A 19,728-nucleotide genomic window follows, 5' to 3' on the forward strand; every position below is an offset into this window, starting at 1 on the left:
GTTCCCACCAGCTGCCGTGCTGCCCCAGCTGCGATTGCCTTCCGCACACAAAAGATGACAATAATTTACAAAATCAAAAGAAAAAACAAACCAACAACAACAACACAAAGACTGTCCCCTCAGTTTGAATTATCGTCTGCAAGAAAAGATTCCAGTGTTCAGACTTCCATGGAAAATCAATACGGTCTTATCTTTTTTTTTTTTTTTACTTAAAAAAATACTTGGGATGACAGTATTAGGTAGCACTGTGAAAAACAACTAAATATAGCTGTAGATCATGGTGGGTGTGAATGGAAAACAAAGGAGTCAGGAGCCGAGCTCCTGCTGCTGCTACGTCACTATAACACCCATAATTATGTTATTATGTACACTGCCCACTTCAACTATATCTGGACACCACTTACTATGATAAAAATCTGATTAATAATATGACATATAATCTTGGTTCCTTTGATGAGCATTAACTTCTGTCTTCTGTATTGTTTTTCAGACAGACAGGAGATTTGTTTTGCTTCCCTTCTACAGGGAGTTTGGAAGGGTGAGCACACAGGAAAATGTAAATGTGTTTTTTAAAACCTCATTGCTGGACTCATTTTATCTCAGTGTTCAATAAACTGAGCCTTTTCTAAAGCATTGCTGTGCGTGAATTCTCCTTCTCCCAAACACCAAGATTTTATAAATGTATAATCTCCAAATAGAAACTCATCTAGGCTCAGGGCATGTTTTACTATACAACTACTATGCCTTTTTATCCACTGCTTTCAACCTTAACATGCCCTCGTATCAGATGAAGATGTTTTTGACAGAAGTGTTTTGTTTCCTATTAAGAAGTTAGCACGCAGGGGAAATCCTCATTCCATTGACATCAGTGGAAAAATTCCCACACGCTCCCTTACACAAACTTTATTTTCACCCTGTTCCCTTTCTCCCCCCTCACCTGCCATGGACATGTTTCTGCCTGGAAGCTTTTTGACTGTGACCATGATGCTGTGGCAGAAGCAGCTGTGGTGGCACCCACTGCACCCAGTCCCTGTGCCCCGAGCTTGCCTCGCACTTCAGGTGCTTCTTGCGGTGGCCCCATCACTCCTCTTTCACTGTTTGTGCCCCAAAAAGCATCAGGAAAAATTGCTACCAATGTACTAATGCTTGCACAACGTGAAGGATTTTTAAAGCCCTAAGACTTTTTTTTTTTTTTACTTTTTTTTTTTAAAGATCTGGAAAATGAGAGGGGCAAAATATAACAGGCAAGAAAGTGAGTGAAAAATGATGCTCTCTGAGATGAAAGATTTTTTTCCCCTTCAGCTAAATGAATATTCAAAAAGCCTATATGTTTTTATGTCTTCAGCCTGTGAGGTTATCCTAAGTGGTTTGTCTCACAATTCACTAGGAAAAACCCTCAAGATATTTCTAAGACAACAGTTAAATGTCTCATTTTCATCTACAATAGGAGAAATCTGCACTGCCAACAGCTTGTTCTCAGAATTCCACCTTAAAACAGTTTTAGTACCACCAGACCAGAAGGGTTTGATGCCAAAGAGCTGTTCTGTCCTATTGAAAGCAGAGAATGGCTTCCTCTGCAATATGTACAAAGAGCAAGGAAATTTACTCAATTAATGTGAAACACAAAATGGCATCTGCCATCTGGAGATGCACACAAAAGCCATGGGCAGTCAAACACTTCTTAAGACTTTGGCATGTAAAATTAACATATTTTAAGACTTAAAGGGACATGTGAACTCCCACTATGAGAGTATTTCATTTTTCTCACAGCAAAATAAAATAAAGAATAGAGTATTTCCAATGCGGTGTCCCAGAGACAACAGTGTTAACCACCTACAAAAAAATTGCCTGTGACACCAAGACCACCATTTAAATTCTGCTGGATGGGAAGGAAACAGATTTTTATATAAATACACATTTTTAAATAGTGTACAGAAATAAGTTTTCATTACACTTTACCACCATTCAAACTTAGTGAGGGTGAGAAGTGTGTAGAGTGGGCTCCCTTCACTTTAAGTTTTTAAGCTCCCTTTTCTTAAATGAAATGAAGAAAGTTTGGCTCAAAGAGCCTGTTCCCTTTTGTGCATAGAAGACACACTGCTTTAAAAAAACACACGACATATGGTATCTAAGTGGTCACCACCATAAATTATTCAACCTCTGCTCGCTCATCAAACGTAAATCTAACAAAATGCAAAACCTGAGGCCTCACCGCCAAGCACACAGCCACAGATCCCTATGGCACACTTCTGGCCCCACAGACCTGATCCTTGGATCCAAAATGTTCCCCCAGGCACCTGCAGCGATACACAAATGTACCTGTGTTTTCCCCTACCTGCTTCCTTCATTTTGATGTGGCAGCACATTGTAAGTTTGACAAAGCCTGTCTCTTGTATTGTGCTGGAGAAACAGTGAGAAAAGCAGAGCAGAGGGGAAAATCAAATCCCTTCCTGCTTAAGACAGAGCCTGTGGCTCAGCAATGATGCTGCTCAGGACCATTTATGATACAAGCACAAATCCACCACGTTTCCCTTGCAGAGACAACACTCCTTCAAGCACCCCACACATTCGTGGTGATTACTTTAATTTTCTTTTATCAGATGCTCCATTTTTATTTTCATTTTTTGAAAGCCCAGAAATGACCATTGCAGAGTACATGGGAAAGTTGCTTCATGGAAGAATTCAGAGCCAAGGACACCAAACCTGCAAGTACTTACTCCTGTGAATTGTGATAATGCAGTCTGCACAACACAATGGGGCTATACACATTGCATGCATTTATTCTGATGCGTAGAAAATGGACCTCAATGAACAGAAGTATTAGGGAAGGAATGCAAGGTGAAACAACTTCTCAAACAGTGACCCTGTCGCTTGGTCTGCAAGTTTCTTGTTTTATTATACTGACAAAGATGTGTTTTTTTTACTGATCATTTTCTTAATTAAAGCACTCTCCAAGGTAACCCATTAAAAAACTAAAACACAAAGCAGAAGATGCAAAATCCATCGTTGCAGTATCAATGTGCACATGGCCCATACATTTTGTGATATATTTTACAGAAAAAAAAAAAAAAAAGAAAAAAGAAATAAAAAGCAGCAAAAATTAAAAATCATCAGAACCATACGCTCAGCCAGAAGAAGGGGGCTGCTGGGCAACTCGCATGAATTTTTCTCTCATTCAGAAGCACAAGTCATGAATTGCCAGGTTCCCGAAAATGCATTAAAACATGGTTTAAATTTTATTTGCCAGTTTGTTGATTTGTGCTTGCGTTTCTGAGCGCGTGTGTGCGAGGGGAGAACCAGAGACAGGGAGAAGAAAATGACTCATGCCTGCCAATGTTACCCTGTAAGTGGTCAGAGCCAGGGGCTCTTCCCTGGGGGAATCTGCAGCACCACAGCAAAACTCGAGCTAGCCTGCAATTAGGGTGCCAGCAGCGAGTCCCTCCAGTGCGAGCCATGATGTCTGGCACAGTTGATGGGAGCGCTCTGGCTGTGTGTCCTGAGCTCTGGGGCCAGGTGTGGGGTGAGGCTCAGCCCCATACCTCCAGGCTGTGGAGCTCTCTCAGACACCGCTTCCCCAAGAAGGGTGCAAGGAGGAAGGTTGGGAGCAGGGCTGGTGTCTGGAGCCACCAGTCCAAGACTTTGTGAAATCATGGAAAAACAAATACATTTGCAGTGCTTCTATTTGTGCCCCATGGGCTCCTGCATGACCCCCAAACAACCCTTCCTATGTCCCAAGCCCATCTTGCAGAAGAAACCACCACCACCACTGATGCAAAGGGCTCTGTGTTGCGAATAAAAGCAGAGACCTCAGCAGAAGAGAGACGGGTTCCTGGGCAAGCAGCACGAGCCCCTGCCAGGGACAGCCTCCAAGTGCGGCGTGACGGAGATGCTGCTGGATCCGGACAGCTGAGGGACGAGCTGGGCTTTGGGGGCATGTCACCGGGATGACATCCCACGGCTGCGGGGGCCAGGGCCGCCAAACCTGCTGGCGGCCAATCCTTGGAGTGTCACTTACACGGACGCCGAAGTAGTCTTCTGGCCCGCCCTTCAGGACAAAGATAAGATGTCAGGATCGGCTAATAGGAAGTGACAAGAAGAGATAAAATGGATGGGGAGGGAGGGAAGGTTTAGGGTTGAAAAGGCATTATTCTTCCCTCTGATGCCAGCCGTGCGAAATACAGGGCTGAGTTAATTAACAAGCTATTTGAGCACTTTCATCCATTTTTGCATATACCTTTTTTTTTTTTTTTTTTTTCCTCCTACAGATACATATAACACAATTAACCTGTAGCTTTTTAAACAATTGTACGTGGCAATCCCTTCAGTCTGGTGGGGAAAACATTGCACTTTTACAGGAGAAAAAAAGGGTTTTAATTAGGGAAGAAGACTGCAAAAAGTCTTTGTTCATCTAGTCTTCCAGCCATAGCCTTCCATCTGGCATGGGAACCCATTACCAAGACATCTGAGCGTCTTACACAAAAAGTCAAAAAACAAAAACACAACAGGAAGGTATCGAGTTTCTGGCTTTCCTCCCTCTCCAGGGTAGAAAATCCTATCTGTCAGCCTTAGCTCACTTGCAGTGAAGAAATCTGTTTCACTTGACAAAGTCCCATTGAGCACACAGGGAGAGGTTTGGGCTGGCAAGTGCCTGTGATGCTTGTCCCCAGGTACTGCTGGGTGCCACCCCTGCCAAGGGATGTGTCCCCACTGTACCCATCCCACTGCATGCACCCCAAGACTGCCATCCTCCATCAGCCCCAAAAACTTAGCAGAAAATCTAATCCAGAGTGCCAGGCTTTCAAGATTATAGCCACGCTGGGATTTTAATCAGTTTTTGGGGGGATGAAGTGTCTCTTGTGGGTACAATGCTGAGGGCAAGAGGTTGTGATCTCGGTGCCACAGCCATACAAACAAACACCGGCAGCAGGCTGCCACGTTCGGCAGAGAGCTGAGCGCATCCTGCAGGCACAAAAAGCTCCCTCCACACTGCAAGGGACTCGACACTTAACCAAGCCACAATGTGTTTTGAAGCTTTTGCCAAAAAGTACAAAAACCTGTAGCCAGTGTAGCTAAGCATTTGATAACAAGCGTGGTTTCTTCTGCTTGACATATTTTCCTGGTGTATTTGTTTGTAAAGGTAGAGATAAGTACAGTAACACAATCTGTTCTTTAATATCATAGGCAAAGAAAAATCACTAGTCACTAGCTACAACAGTTGACAATATTTGCCAGACAGCTGCAAGTATATGTTTGGTGGTTTTATTCCAAAGATCTCAAACAGAGCCTGATCCTGAAAACCCTTCTTCCCTCCAGTGACCCTCAGCTGTAATAATAACACGAATAAAAGGCAACCGCTGGTATAAGGGAGGAAAAGAAGACGAGGCTCTGATTCCTCCTACGATGTCTGTAATGGTTGTTTTCACTACAGATAAGAAAGCAGACTGGTGTGTGCAGCGCAGCAGAAACGAGCCACTCTGCCCATATGTACAAGTCTGACAGTCAGCTACGGAAAACACGGACTTAAAAAACTCTTAAGAATAATTATTAGAAATCGTCGCCAAAATAACATACATCAGCCTTGATTAGTTACATGAAAAAGCAGCCTTAAATTGATAGTTTAAAAACAGGAAAATTAGCGGTATGATTAAGTATGAATGGCTAATAAAAAGAATTTTGCTAAAACAGATTAAGGTTCAGATCGAGGTCACAAAAGGAACTGATTGAGGAAAACTGTCATTTTTGCTGGGACTCTGGAGCTGTTTTAGCAATGCTGTTTCCTCTGAATCACAGCTTTGTAATGAGGAATTACACTGCTGGGGTTAATAGAGTTGGCACACGTTTACCCCAAAATTTCAGTGAAAACTATATGGTCCAAGAAAAAGGCAAGTTCCTTGTGAGATGTTTGCCCTTTTTGTCTGCAGATGCCTCCAGGAGCCTTTTTATTCATCTCAGATCAAGAGCTGAGCAGAAAGTGTGAGCTGAAATTCAGCGTTTCCAAGGGAGAGACTTGCAGGGAGACTTTTTCCTGGCGATGTCTGTCTTTGTGCATGTGGACACCAGCAGTCTTCTGCTGCAAATGGGACACTGCCAGTGGCTGCACACGATAGGCACGGCTGACCTCAGGAATTTCAGGCAAGAAATGATCTTCTGCATGTATTTCCCTTCTGAAAACCACTCTGTTTTCTTGCTATCCCATTTGCACAGAGCTGGGGTGATTCCTGAAGAAGCCGAAGAGCTGACATGCAAGTTCTGGCACCTCCTTGCATTTCAATCCCATCCTGCTGGTCTGTAGGAGAAGACTGGAAGGACCATAAGTGATCTGGTTGTTCTCCATCACCTGCTGCTCCCAGTCCTGTGGGATTGTACATCCAGTTCTGCACCCAAGGCTCCTCCAGGTACTTTAAGGAGCTTTGCATCAGTGAAACCCTTTGGCAGTGTCTGCTGCCTTGTGGATACACGGCTCTGGTGCCATAAATTGCCAAGTCTGCAAGCTGGGGGTGATGAATGGGGATGGGGACGGGGATGGGGACGGGGACGGGGATGGGGATGGTGTGGGGTGTTCCTCACTTTTTTTTTTTTTTCCTGGGTTGGCACTTTGCACAAGGGGGAGCTGACACGTCTGGTGGGCTGCTGCTTGGTGCCATGACCTGTTGCTGTATTTATGACTGTCACCGTTATGGGGGTCAGCAAGCCATCAGGAAAGACACTGTATAACCGAGTCAGAAAAAGGCAGTGTCCAGCCTGGCTGCGTCCCTGACAAGCTGTAACAGGTTCTGCAGCGGCACCTTTTCTGTTGCTAAATAAAGAAACTTCTGTCTTGCAGAGCCTAAACCCCTTGCTGAAAGATTGAAAGGAAGATGGGCGGGCAGGACAAAGGGGCTGTGTGCAATTTTTAATGTTTGTTTGTTTGGGTCCCGACTGAAGGGAATTCACATCGAGCAAAGCGCATTGACACTTGCAAGAAAATAAGTCCTCAGTTTTAGAAAGGGCAACTGCTTCAGATGGGCAGAATTCAGAAAGTCAGAACCATGCAGATAAGATGACTGTGCCAGAAATCGCATTTTTATTAGTACATAAAACACATGTCACTTGACAATGAGTATCTGAAGCACGGAGTGAAATAACCCTCCAGCAGTGAAGTCAATATTTAAATCAATATCTCTGGTAAGGAAAATATCTTACTCATTGATATAGATTGGATTTTTTTTCCTTATGAATCTCTCAGGAGGTAAACAGTGTATTTCTCTTGCAAAAGCAACTGAATAGCATTGCCAAGTAGGTCTAATCATTCCTAGAATCCAATAGCACAATGCTCTGAAATTATTAATGTTGTTATAAATGCCATTTGACCTTTATGTCAAGGATGTATTTCCTTTCCAGAAAAAGGCACCTACATTATTTTCGCCCTGCCGCTGTGGAGTGAGAGGCACCGGTAACTCCCAGTAACTCCGGAGGCAGCGCAGGGCACCCCGGGATTAATTGTTTACATGATGCAGGTACCTCTGGCTCAGCTACTCGAGGCTAATACCTGCAGAAGATGTTAGTGCCTTTGTGCTCACTGCTGGGACATCCTCCACCCGCTGCAGGGAAGCTGTGCAGCACCACAGAGTGGACCCCAGGCTGCTGGCAAAGGGGCACAACACAGACAATGCCCCAGGGGCGTGCATCACCTGGACTAGGGGATTCCTGTGTCCTCCCCTCCCCAGGCTAGAGACTTATTCTGCATTAGAGAGCCATCGTGGGCAGGTAAATTAGGTAATCCTGGGTGCAGAGCCCAGGGTGCCTCCCCCCCGGTTCATTCACCTTTCACAAACTCAGGCTCATTCCTTTTTTCTCCTTTCAGCCCTGTGATAGTTCGGTTCCTTGCTGCAGCAGGACGAAACCCCAAAAGGAGGGGAAAGGAACATCCCATCTCACAGCCCCGTGGCCAGGGTACTTTTTCTGGGAGAAGAGAGCCTCTATTTTGCCTGGCTTCAGGATGAGGAAAGTGTTAAAGGCAAATTTCCCGCCCTTAGGCTAGACACCCTCACTTGTAGGCTGTCCTATGAAAGATGGGAACTGACACCACCATGAGGACGTCTAGCAAAGAAAGCAGTACCGAGTGGATTTCTGCTGGAGCCAGTAGGCATGGAGAAAGCACATGTCCTGGCTCCTGGCAAACCCCCAGCTACCCCAGTCCTCAGCCACCTGCTGAGGGGATGCCCAGACACAGAGATGACACTGAAGCACCAAGGAGCACATCTCCTGAGCTGGACGAGCTGCAGACACCTACACTCACCCTATGTTCTGCTCTGGGCTCCTAAACCCATTGGCTTTTTCAGGATTTTACAACATACCCAGCCACCTGCACTCTTAAAATTCTCAGTGTAGCCCTTGAGATTGTTTTAAATTGGTATTAGTTGCATCTATGTCCCGGAAAAAATTGTCCCTCAGTGCCTGGCAGGACTGTGTCCTTAGTGGTGACAGATAATATGCACCCTGAAAATACCAGGAACGGTTTTTATTAGAGAAGATGGCTCCTTAAAGCTGTGGCTGTATAATATAAAAATAAATTAATTCAGCACACACACACACAAAAAAAAAAAAAATCATCAAAATAATTTTCCCTGGGTTATAATCCCTCTACAGAAATATCTTCCCCTCTCTTAAAAACACCAACCAACCAAAAGAAAGTCTATAAAATTAAACGACGTTTCCTGTTCAATACCAGCTTTGATTATTCAGTGGGGTAGAGTAGGGTTTTACACTACCAAATAGCATCCTCTTCTCCTGCTTTACGACTTTAAACTTCTTAAGACTTTTAACACCACTGCTAGGACAGGCAGGGCAGCCCACGGTACTTTTTATGTGCTTCTAACCCCTCCCCATGGAGGCTGCTAAAATAGTTGAGATCTTTGAGCTGTGGTAGGGTGGCACAGGCTGAGAGCGGTCATTCTCTGGCAGCTCTTCTGACATGATTAATAGAAAGAAAGCTGCGTTGGGATGAGGTTTGGCACAAGATAGGTGTGCATCCCCAAAGTCTCTGTTCAAGAAGAACCACCTGGAGAGCATCTTATATGTTGTTTTTAGACTTGTCCAGCATCACGTCTCCCAGACTGCATTCACTCATGATTTCTGAAGGGACGGTGAAGGCAAAGAGGGGGATGACATGCCCACAGTGTTGCTGGTTCAGAGAGGGGTGAAAGGAAACTGGCAAAATGTCTGCTACCAAAGGGGCACAAAAGCTACCTCTGTCGCCCTTATATACAGCCCCATCCTGCATTGCCTCGCCTGGAAAGGCACAAATGGTTAATCTTAAAAGCAACCTGGCAGAAACAGGGTTTGGGAACCAGTTCCCCAGATTTGCACAGTGGTGTTAAAACCAAGCAGGACATTAGGTGATACTCGGTGGGCAGGCAAGCTTAATGGCCAATGTCACTCCGTCAGCCTTTTCCCATGAAAAAACCTGCACCTTAGGTGCCACCAAGTGCTAATTTGTTAAGAAACCCTTAATTGAGTGACAGTTAATTATTGACAGATTTGAACTACTTTATCTCTCAATCAAAACCTGGCTCTGTCCCAGGCAGCAAGCAATTTACAGCCACAAAAGGTAAATCTGGCCACGTGCAAGCTTTTTATGCTGGGGCCTGATGGCTCTCCCTCCCCCACCCCAGGTTTCTGCTAAAATTTCTCTCTGAAGGAGCCGATGATCCCCTGGTGATCACCAGCCCACATCAAGGTGGTTACCCTGCTTAACCCCACTTGGCACAGAGTGGGAATTGCCAAGGGGACATCCATCTGGAGCTGCCTGAGATAAGAGGTGTCCAGTGTTAATAAACAGGCTTCCTCTACACCTCAGCAGGGCCTTCCTTTTCTAAACAGTCTTCCTTTAATGTTGTAAAATGTTTTTTTCCATTTACTCAACAATCATGCCTTTGGTGGGGGGGAGAGGCAGAGGAGAGGAGAGGAGAGGAGAGGAGAGGAGAGGAGAGGAGAGGAGAGGAGAGGAGAGGAGAGGAGAGGAGAGGAGAGGAGAGGAGAGGAGAGGAGAGGAGAGGAGAGGAGAGGAGAGGAGAGGAAAGAGAAGAGAAGAGAAGAGAAGAGAAGAGAAGAGAAGAGAAGAGAAGAGAAGAGAAGAGAAGAGAAGAGAAGAGAAGAGAAGAGAAGAGAAGAGAAGAGAAGAGAAGAGAAGAGAAGAGAAGAGAAGAGAAGAGAAGAGAAGAGAAGAGAAGAGAAGAGAAGAGAAGAGAAGAGAAGAGAAGAGAAGAGAAGAGAAGAGAAGAGAAGAGAAGAGAAGAGAAGAGAAGGACAGCAAATATATTATTAGTAGTATTAGCAGCAGCATTACAGTCATTCACTACAATATCTCTAAATGTTCATATATATTAGTAGTAGTATTAGCAGCAGCATTACAGTCATTCACTACAATATCTCTAAATGTTCATAAATGTTTTATGCATCCTAAAATGCCATGTCGAAGGGATACGGCATCCCACTGAGGTTAATGAATGAATGAGGTGCCCTTGAAGGTGAATTTGCACAAACAAAAGGTCAAGGGACATCTTCAAAACAAAATATTGATTAAAGCAAGTTAAATGTTTTGACTTGAAGGAGACATGAAGGATTAAAAAGCAGAATAGAGCAGTATGGATAAGAAAGGAACAGGAAAGAAAAAACACCACCCCCAGACACAAAGGAAATGGTAGAAAACATATCTGAATCAGCTAGTCATCTGCTAACAAGCTGTAAAGATTTCCAATGACAAGTTGTCACATTAGTTTAGTGAAACTGAAGCAGCACTTATCCCTTTTCCTGTGCTTAATCTCTCAGCGCACTGAACAGAAACATGCTACCACGTTTAATAGGATTAGTTTAGTTCACTTTCTCTTCTCTGGAGGTTTTCTTTTCTTTTCTTTTTCCTTTTCCTTTTTTTTTTTTTTTTTTTTTTTTTTTTGGTAACAATTCTATTTCCATCAATACCAGCTTCTTAAGTTAAATTGCACTTTGCTGAACCACCTAGGTTGCATTTACTCTCCAGGTTAAAGGCATTTTCCTCCAAAGGTTTCCTTTCTGGAAGGAGAAGCCAGGATGAAGGGAGGTGAGGAAAGGCTCTCTCATACACCATGCTGCTGATAATCTATTGATATCAGTAGAGTTATTTTGAATTATCATTAGCGTAAATAGGAGCAGAATCATGCCTGATGTGTTTGTTTGTTTGTTTGTTTGTTTTGCACATGAAAGTGTTTGGTCCTTCCCCATCCCTCAGGAAGAAAAAAAAAAAAAAAAAAAAAAAAAAAAAGAAGAAAAGAAAACCTGCTATGTATTCACAACTCTTTACTTCATTTGCTGTGAGCAGACAGCGCAAGGAAAATGATCAAAGAAAAGGCAGTCCCAACAATAAACCCTTGTCACTTCCAATTTTCTTGTCGTACTGCAAAGGGACAGAGGAATCACCCATGGCCATGGACACATTTCAAAAGTTTTCCCAAGTTTCTTGCATCTGCTTTTTCCCCTTGAAGAAACAAATACACATGCAGAAAACTGTCAGCTCGCAGTGAACGTTTTCTCGTCTGAGGTACCAAAATTTGGAGGAGGATTTATTTCTGATGGGCCAAAGCTCACAGCTGGCTGAACGTAGACCTGATGAGCCCCGTATCTGGAGGAAATGCAGTATTTGGGTCTGAAGTTGGAGACACACCAAGCATTAGTTGGTGGCAGTGGGGCAGGAGAAGAGAGCCCGCACCCCCTGACTGTGGATCCAAACTTTGTCAATGTGAATTAATTTGGAGGGAGAGGTTCAAAATTCAGGAAACAGACATTATGGGAGGCTACTTGAGATCTATCGCTTACCGAGGGACATGGGACCTCAGCTCACTGCTGGGACCCCATGTGCAGTTGGCCAGGGGCTGTGGGGCAGTGAGGGGCCACCAGCCATGAACCAACCTGCAGCACCAGGAGCCTGCCCCATCACCGGGCCTATGATTCGGGTGGGTGGGGGACTACTTTTACTGCTGGGCTTTGAAATATCGACTTGAGCTCCTTAAAAGGCTGCGTGTCCGCTGTGATGGAAAAGGACATAAGGTCTGGGGCATTCAGGTGGAAGGGGGCGTTCAAGGGACCCAGGCTGCATGACCTTGGGGACGCTGCTGCACCCACAGTGCCTCAGTTTCTCTTTTCTCCACCCCAAGCAAACCGGTGGCAGTCAAAGTGAAGTTGAGCCCTGGTGGTGATGAGCCCACTGGCAGAGGCAGTTAGTTTTTAGTTATGGATTTGTGTTTGCAACCATTCGGCTTCACCTCTGTACAAATCATGGTGTCCTTTTTTTAAAAAAAAAAAAAAAGGAAAAGAATTCAGGAGAGTCACTCACCCGCCAGATTTAGCCTATCTCCCCCCGCGTCCAGGCACACTTCTGCACCCTTGTTCCGCAGCCCCTGCAGCACTTAGGGCTACAAGGGGAGCCTGAATTTGGCACCCGGCAAGGCGCGATGGACACGCGGGGACCCAGCCAGGGGCTCAGCATCCCTTTTTCCTAAAGGTGGCCCCTAAAAGCACCCCCCCGCAGCCTGTCCCACCGGGGAATTGCATCCCCACGCGTGACCCTGGTCCCGGTGGGGCAGAGGGAGCCTGGTCCCGGAGTGGGGGACAGCTTTGGGGTCCCAAACTCCTGCAGCCACGGGGTGTCCGTGCCCAGGGCAGGCACAGGGGGTGCCGGAACCCTGCGCGTACCCACGCGTGGGGCCGGCCGGGGGGCTCCGCTCCGGAGCCCCAGATGGGGAAAAGCGGGCAGGGGGCTGTCGGAGGGCGAGAAGCCAACCGGAGCCGCGGGTGCGGTGCCTGCCCTCGCCCCCCCGGGCCAAATTTCGGCTCCGCAGCGGCAGCAGCCGGGCGCTCCCTGCCCGCACACCGCGGCGCTGCGCTGCCGGCCGGGCCGGGAGCATCCTTTCTTTTTGCCGCTGAGAGCCGATAAGGAGGAGAATTTAATTTTCCCCCTATCGATTTTAAAGCGGGAGCCGGCTGGCAGCCGCCTCGGGGTGCCCGCCACTTGCCCCAAACTTTCGGAGCGCCGCCGAGCCCCGCTCCCCATCGCGCTGCCCCACGCGCGGCACAAGCGCGGCGGGGCGCGGGGACGCTTGGAAACACGCGTGGACCCCCCCGCGCACACGCAGCACCCCCGGACACCCCCGGGCATCCCCCGCGGAGCCCCCCCGCGTCCCCTCTCGCCCCCGGGGCCGACTTTGGGCGAAGTTTTTGGCCCCACGCAGGTGCGCGCCCCACGCCGCCGGCCGGCGGGGGGGGACCGGGGCGGTGTCGGGGCCCCCCCGGAGCCCTCCCCCGGCTCCTGCCAAATTCTCGCCGGCCCCCCCCCGGCCCAAGGAGCCTGCCGATTGGGCGCCGGGCCGGGCCCACGTCACTCGGAGCGTGACGTCGGGTCTTCCTGTTTCCTTCAGCTGTGTCTTAAAGTAAATCTTGGGGCGGTGCGGAGCGCCCGGCTCGGCGCGGCGCGGCTCGGCTTGGCCAGGCTCGGCTCGGCTCGGCCAGCCCCAGCCCCAGCCCTGCCCCAAGCCCAAGCCCAAGCCCCAAGCCCAGCCCCAGCCCTGCCCAGCCCTGCCCCGCCGCGCTCCCGCACACTCGCCGCGCACACGGCGCCGCACGCTCGCACGCTCCCGCACAGCCCCGCGCAGCCCCGCACGGCCCCGCACACTCCCCCGCGCAGCCCCGCGCAGCCCCCGCAGCCCCCAGCAGCGGCGCTGCTCCGAGCGCGCGTGTGAGCGAGCGGGGCGCGGGCGCGCCGTGCATGTGCGCGTCGCCCTTTCTCTCTCTTTGCACCGGCAAAAAAAAAAAAAAAGCGAGGCTCAGTTTCGTCGCCTCTGCACCGAGTAAGTATCCTCTCCCTCTCTCCTCAGCCCCTGCTTTCCCTCTTCTTTTTTTTTTCTTCTTCTATTTTTTCCTTCTATTTTTTCCATACATTCTTTTCCTTCATCTATTTCTTTTCCTTCTTTTTACCTTCTTCTATTTCTTTTTTCCTTCTTCTATTCTTTTTCCCTCTTTATTCTTTCCCTTCTTCTATTCTTTTCCCTTCTTCTGTTCTTTTCCCTTCTTCTATTCTTCTTCCTTCTTTTATTATTTTTCCTTCTTCTATTTCTTTTCCATCTATATTTTCATTCTATTTTTTCCCTTCTTCTATATATTTTTCCTTTTATTTTTTCCTTCAGTTTTTCTCCTTCTATTCTTTTTCCTTCTATTCCTTTTCCTTCTTTCTCCTTCTCTCATTCTTCGTTCTCCTTCTTCTTCTTTCTTTCTTTATTTATTTTTTTCTTTTTTTAAATTCCCACTTGGGGCTGCTTTAAATGACACGGGGAAGAGAAGGGTGGTGGGGGGGGGGTGTAGACGAGCCCCCCTGCCAAACCCCGCTCCCCGTTCCCAGACTTCCCACCGGGCGGCCGCAGGTCCCCGCCGCGGGACCCCCCCTCGCCCCCGGGGGGCTCCTTTTTGTCTTGTCCCGCTGCTCGGGGGCGTTTCGGCGGGGCCGGGAGATGCGGCGGCTCTCGGGCTCCTTCTTCGTGGTCCTGGCTTCCTCCTGCCCCCCGCCGAAGTTCCCCATCCCCTGCCTCCAACTCCTGCTCGGGTGCTCCGAGGCTCCCCTTTGTCTTGTTTATTATCGCCGCCGCTCTTTTTGTCCCTTCCCATTTGCCTGCCGTTTGCATGTCGTTACTTCTCCTTTTTAACCCCGGCCGGGAAGGGCAGGGACTTTTTTTTTATTATTATTATTATCATTATTCTTAGTCTGCTCGTCGTTGCGATCACTTTGTCATTTCCAAGGGTGGGACGAGCTGCGAATTGGGCAAGTGTGGAGAAAATGGGATTGGAGCGGTAGGTAGCGAGCACACGGGGAGATGGGATGCGGGGCGCGGGATAGGAGCGCTGGTGTGGCCGAGCGCTAGGGTTGCTGCTACTTTCTGGTTGTTTGCTTGTTTGGGGTTGTTTATTCCAATCGGGGGAGGTGGGTTATTTTTTTTTTCCCTTAGCTTTTGCCGGAGATCCTCCTGAGCGTTTTTACGGTTCCCGAGCGCCCCGAAACACTTTGCCATGCGTTCAAAGCGGAGTTACGGCGCGGGAGGGGGGGGGCTGAGGGGGGGAGAGGAGGCTTTAGGGTCTGCAACCCGCCGCGGGGAGAACCCCAAAACCGAGGCGGGCTGCGGGGCCCCGACGGGAAGGGGTCCACAGCAAAGCTGGAGGATGCTAAACCTCCGGCCGAACGGGCGGGGGTCTCCTCTGCTCCGGGAAAAAACTGCGGGGGGGGGGGGGGGGGGGGCCGGGGGCAGCACCTGGCGGGGCCGAGCCGCTCAATGCCCGCGGCGCTGCGCCCCCCGCCGCCGAGCGCTGCCCGCCCCCGAGCCCCCTCCCCGCTCCTCTCCCCTCGGTTGGGCTGCGAGCAGCCGTCAATCAGGGAAAGTTTGAAGCCTCCGCGGCCCCTTCTTGCTCGTTTTGGGTGCTTTTTGGCCTTTCTCCGAGGTATCCCGGGCCGGGAGGTGCTCGGGGGGTGGATAGAGGATCGTCGCTGCAGGAGCCGAGCCGAGGTAAAAACTCCAAGGTAGAGATTTTTTGCTATCAGCTCCCCATGAAATTATTCCGAGAGCTGTCTCCCGCTGGCCGAATGGCACCGGCAGTGCCTCCAGCTGACTTTCCTGCCAGCTGAGCTCGGAGGCCTCCCGGTTCATGCGACTTCTCTTTCTTTTTTATGATCGGCTGATAAATGAAGGCAGTTGTAAGATTGGACAGGTTTGGAAATTGGAATTTAATTTGATTCGGGGCAGAATTGTAAATACTGGTGGCTGTAGTTCCCTGAATAATGATTTATTCTGTCTCAAAGTGCAGACTAACTGCTAGGTTAACTAATTCAAGGACTCTGATTTAACGGCATCGTGGAGCATGGGAAAAAACCCTTGGAGAACTTGGGCTGAGTTTGCAGTAGGAATTTGTCTTGCAACCGTTTCAGTATTGTCTATGCACAGAGTCCACGTGAGTTATTTTCTTCATGACAAGTGAAATAGCAAGGACCAAGCCGGCATGCTAGGAGGGAAATGTTTTCAATTTTGCACCTTGAACGGCTCGATTTCTTTTTCTCGTTGAAGGAATCTGTTTCCCCAGGCAGTGAGTGCAGAGCGCAGATAGTTGGTGGAGGGCCGTGCGTCTCCCCAAAATAAAGGCCAGGACTAATGAGATGCCGAACACCTCCTCTTAGAGAGCTCTGTCTGTGTGTGCTGTAGTCGATGGGAACTGAGGATGTGGGGCACTCGCAGGACTTGCTGAAGGCATTGCGGGATTGGGCCCTGCTGGCTTCTCTGTTGCATGCTCAGGAGCAGGTAGTGTAATTTTCGAGGAAATCACATTCTGATTTTTACCTCTTGTTACGGGTAAATCCTAACGAAGTAGTTGTTGGTGCTATTTGTTTCTGCCTTGTTTCATGGTGCTTTATGGCATGTCTCAACTGAGGGAGTTAGATAAGCCTTTCTCCCAAGAAAACTTGTGTCAAAACTGTACGAAAAGGTGGTACTTTCTCTTTAGCAGCTGAAGTTATTTTAGCGTTGATCAGACTTATGGTGAATGAGTGTCAGCTGTTCTTCAGATTTTAGCTGTGGTTTTGTGTGGGAAATGCTGTTGACTGGAATAATTTTCATCCTGCTCTTCGTGGCTGCTTCTGGCAAATCCATGCTCAGTGCAGCGCTTTAGAGTGAAAGATTTAAATATTTCTGTTAGCAGAAGCGTGGTAAATTCCCCGTGTAGTATTGGTGTGATGGGCTGACATCAAGCAGGCAGACGCTGGACCAGAGAAAGTTGTTGGCTTGCGAAAAGATAGGACTGATTTCAGCTCTATAAACTGATAGCTCCTTGCATTCACCAGTGAATATTTGTCAAGTTTTGCACTTCACTGCTGTGAATTCAGTGGCTGTTCCCTATCACTTGAGCATGTTAGGTTAGACCGAGTTCCTTCAGAGCGGCTAAGTAGGGTGAGATTGAAATTAAATCCCCATTATATCTCATAGGTATATGAATGATATGGGAGAAAATGATCAGCACCTTTGTAGATGAGTTAATAAAATTGATTACAGAAATCAATCTCTTTGTAATGAGTGCGGTTAAATACCTGATGTCCTATTCCTTTCTAAACACCATTCTAGCTAAAGGTTCGGGAACAGGAAGTCTGCGGTACCTAGAAATGAATCCGTTTTCAGTTAACAGTCAGTGCATATCACATGGATATGAAATAAATCCATGCCTGTAGCCACTGTGCTATTAAGAAGTTATTCATAGCTGCATTTTAATCAAGTCTCCTTAAACAAAAGTTTCAAAAGTAAATTTGCAAATACAGTAACGCACGGCATGCTTTTGGGTGGACTTAGAAAGTGCTGAGGCCTTAGTTGTATTTTTGAGTTGCATGGGAATGGAAAGCATTCGGTTCCTCATTCTGAGGAAGCTGCACCATGAGAGTTGAGGCTCTAGATGTGGAGAGTAAATTTAACATAATACTCCTTGGTAAGCAAGGAGCATTAAAAGTGACCTGTAAAGCAAATTTAACCGTCAAGAATTTCAAGCTGTGTATTTCATAAAGAAATGGGGCTCCTAAAGATTTGTACATAGACCTTGACGATCTAAGGTATCTTTCTAAGTGTGTATTTCTGGATAGCTGTCCAGAGACGGTAGGTGGATGAAACACTGTTTTGAGACAATACATGACCAAAGTACCATGTAAAGGACACAAACTTCCTAAATTTCTTTTTTCCCAAGACTTCCCTATTAATCCAGCTCTAATCTCACCAGTATCAAATTTTCCCAGCCGTGGCTGGGGTTTTGCATCTTGCTGTAGGGGACTTTCCACTTCCCTTGGGGTCTGAACTGCTTTTGGTCCTCCATGACCAAAACACTAACTGGCCATTTGACGTCCATTCTGTTGTGCCAGGCTAAAGTAGAAGTTTTTCTCATCTATGAGCCGAAAGGGCTGCAAGCCTTAACGCTGGCGGGCTGTAGGCTCAGTGTAACACCAGGGCAAACGGGGGATATTGCTTAATGCCTCAGTTAAGGGCATGATACCTCTGGTGCTTCCAGTGAGGAAAGGAGGGGGCACCACCGCAGAGCACCTCCTGCTGCACGCCTGTTGGTGCGGGGGCTCGGGGAGAGGAAGATGGACACTGGGGAGGAAGGATGCATGGCAATGACCTTCCAACCTGGCGCAGGACAGCCTATTTCCTGAGCTGCTGACTCAAGGGTACAGCGAGCCCTCCCCATGTGTGTCCTTGGTTGGGATTGGGCAAGAGAGCGGGAAACAGCGTTCAGGCACCTGAATTTGCTGGGAAACGTGCAAAACTGGGAACCTGACATGAGGTTTTTGGTACAAGTGTGGGAACATACTGCTGGATCTTAGTCAAGTAGAGCTTGACTGCAGAAACGGAAGGAAAGGCACGAAGGTTTTCGGTGCTGGTTGTTTTTTTTTCCTATTGGCAACTACTGTCTTTACACAGAATGCCTTCAGAGTATCGTACAGGCAGCATGCAAGAGCTCTTACAGTTATCTTGCAATTAGTTTATATCACTTTCATATTAACACCGCTAGACTGGAAGGTCAACCTTGACCATGGTTCACACTGTGCTGGTATCTCCTGCTGAGCAACTGGGGTGGCGTGTCACCCTTCCCACCCCTGCCAACCTGGCCCCTCACTTATAAAACCAACCCTTTTGAAAACCCAACTCCTCTAATTTTTATTTTTATTTTTTTTTTTAAAAAGGAAGATCTAATCGTTAGAGCCAAAGTCTGCTTCTTTTGCAATAATTCAAAGAAAGCAGGAGATGGGTTTTCACAATGCGTACTGCCCAGCAGGGCCTGATTCTGCCACTGGCACGTAGCAGGATTTTGGTACCCGAGCATGCCGTGGACTCAGGAGCATTGTCTGCAGGGTGCAATGCTACCTGGCATGCAGGTGGTACAGTTGGGCCCCTGCAACAGAGCTCCTTGCTACCGTGTTGTTATCGTCAGGTCTTCCAATTCCACTTTCTAATGTGATAAGGAGCGATCTCTAAAGGCAATGTCCTGGTAATGATGCGAGGCTCTGGATTTCCCATCTGAATTCATGACATTTTTTTTTTTATTTTTATCATTCTTTGCTTTCCTCTATGCAAGGAGCCAGTAACAAAAACAAACATCACGTCCCTTGCATAACTGTGACACCAAATCTCTGAAAATTCTTTCAGTACATCCAGAATACGTGGGCAAAAGCTGCAGAATAAACATAATGTTTCTAAGTATTAGAAGCTTTTTTCCTTTTCATTTTTTTTTTCATCCTGGTTGCAAACTAAGCATTGACTACTGTCTTGATTTTACAGATTATTTCATGCTGAAATTATGCCTATTTGCATGGGTAGTCATTCTTTAAAACTAGCCACAGATGCAGTCCTAGGGAGCACGTAGATGTTTTTACAGGTGAACCGAAAGAGATGGGAGCAATTCCAAAAAGTCTGCATGCTGCCTTTGGCAATATACCCTGTTATTGTGAAGATTGTGCTCTGTTAAGCAAATGTAAAGTTTAATATTAGATAAGCGTCGCATGAAAAATATTTTAATTTTACTGAATGTTAAATGTTAAGAAACGGTAAAGAGCGTCCAGAGCTTTGTGTCTAATGTGAGTTTAGCATCACTAGTTAATAAGTCACAAATTATGTCAAGAGCCTTTTACAAAATGCAAGGAAGTGTGTTATC

The 19,728-nt window shown here is 47.3% G+C and overlaps 1 protein-coding gene across 1 annotated transcript in view; it reads left to right on the plus strand.

Annotated features, from left to right (window-relative positions):
• The first annotated feature begins 13,810 nt into the window (after nucleotides 1–13,810).
• PROX1 (prospero homeobox 1) overlaps nucleotides 13,811–19,728 on the plus strand; it is a 42,687-nt gene continuing 36,769 nt past the window's right edge. The window contains exon 1 of the mRNA XM_032185149.1: nucleotides 13,811–13,856. The gene's annotated coding sequence lies outside the window, so the exon portion shown is untranslated. The remainder of the gene's footprint in view (nucleotides 13,857–19,728) is intronic.

The sequence above is a fragment of the Aythya fuligula genome, chromosome 3, assembly GCF_009819795.1.
Source record: "Aythya fuligula isolate bAytFul2 chromosome 3, bAytFul2.pri, whole genome shotgun sequence".
Lineage (NCBI taxonomy): Eukaryota > Metazoa > Chordata > Aves > Anseriformes > Anatidae > Aythya > Aythya fuligula.